This window comes from Hipposideros armiger, unplaced genomic scaffold, assembly GCF_001890085.2.
Source record: "Hipposideros armiger isolate ML-2016 unplaced genomic scaffold, ASM189008v1 scaffold_5464, whole genome shotgun sequence".
Taxonomy (NCBI): domain Eukaryota; kingdom Metazoa; phylum Chordata; class Mammalia; order Chiroptera; family Hipposideridae; genus Hipposideros; species Hipposideros armiger.
Window position 1 is genome coordinate 1 of NW_017736525.1, and position 1,352 is coordinate 1,352.

A 1,352-nucleotide genomic window follows, 5' to 3' on the forward strand; every position below is an offset into this window, starting at 1 on the left:
ATAGACGTTGTTGGGTTCCTCTGGGCTTATCTGCGCCACTCGCCCGCCACACATTCCGCAGTCGTAAGCCGCTATCATGGTGAAGCTCGCAAAGGTAAGAAGATTTGCTCGCGCAAGCTCGGATGTCGAGGCCTGTTTTTCGAGGAGCGCGCGCGCGCGCGGTGCCGCGAGGAGGAGGGCCTCCGCGCCGTTGCAGGCGCGTTCGAGGGCGCCATGCTGCGGGAAGTCTCGCGTGGTTATCGGGGAGGTCTCGCGGCTTTTGGTTACTTGGTGGCGAGGAGAAGAGCTTCGGCAGGTGCTGCGGGTGGTTGAGGCAGGGGAAGACTTAGGAATTGAACGCGGGGAGGGGGCGCTGGGCCTCAGGATGGAGGGATGAGGCCAAACTCCTGCGACGGGCGCAAGCGCGGCCCCGCCTCCTGGCGCACGTGCCCCGGCGCGCGGCCGGCCACGTGGGGCACGCCAAGAGGGTCTTGGCGTCTCCGGAGGGGAGGAGGGGAGCGGCGGGATTGCTTCAGTTGGAGACCTAACGACCTATGGGGTCGCCGCTCCGACTAGATGGGTGTATACGAGGTGGGCTTTGGAAGGTGGCCCTGCCGCGTGCCTTCTGTGCTGGCTTGCACGCACATGGTGGCCTGTGAAGCACCCCCACGTGGCCCCGGTGGGTCTGGAGGGGCGGGGTTATTTCCCTGAGAAAGGAGTACTTATCAGAAGACCAAAGGTAATTAGGTTAAGAAGCTTTTTAAACAATTGCCACTCCAATAAACCTTAATTTTTAAAAAAATGTGTTTTTTAAAGTTGCCCTAATTTAAATTCAGACGGGGGTGCTGGTATAAGATGCCAGAACTTACCAAAGGGTTTTTAAAGGATGTTTTCCCCGGCTGAAGGGCTGTGGATTGTTGGCCATTAAAATGGTCCAGTTGTAGGCTAGTGAGGATGAAAAAAAAATTGTACCTTATGTTAGATTCTGGACGTGGTTTTTAAAACTGGTGTGCTTAACGAAGGCAACAGGAAGAGGAAGATTATGTCCTTGAAGTTGCCTCTTTATCCTAAGATTGGTTTTTGTAGACCCTGACAGGAAAAACGTGTGGGAGATAGTGTTAACATTGACATCAAGAATAGTTTTTATGTTAATTGGGGTATTTAACAGCATGGAAGGTGGGTTCTGAGAAAGGGAGGTGACTGCACTGTACTATGAATGATGGCAAAATATGAGTGGCTTAAAATGTGGGGGGTGTAATGTGCTATCCTGTCTATTTCAGGCTGGTAAAAATCAAGGTGACTCCAAGAAAATGGCTCCTCCCCCAAAGGAGATAGAAGAAGATAGTGAAGATGAGGAAATGTCAGAGGATGAA

The 1,352-nt window shown here is 52.7% G+C and overlaps 1 long non-coding RNA gene across 1 annotated transcript; it reads left to right on the forward strand.

Annotated features, from left to right (window-relative positions):
• Positions 1–6: 6 nt before the first annotated feature.
• LOC109378865 (uncharacterized) lies at positions 7–1,317 on the forward strand. The gene is made up of 2 exons (XR_002123079.1): positions 7–94; positions 1,260–1,317. It is a non-coding gene; the product is annotated as an uncharacterized LOC109378865 (long non-coding RNA).
• The last annotated feature ends 35 nt before the right edge of the window (positions 1,318–1,352 follow it).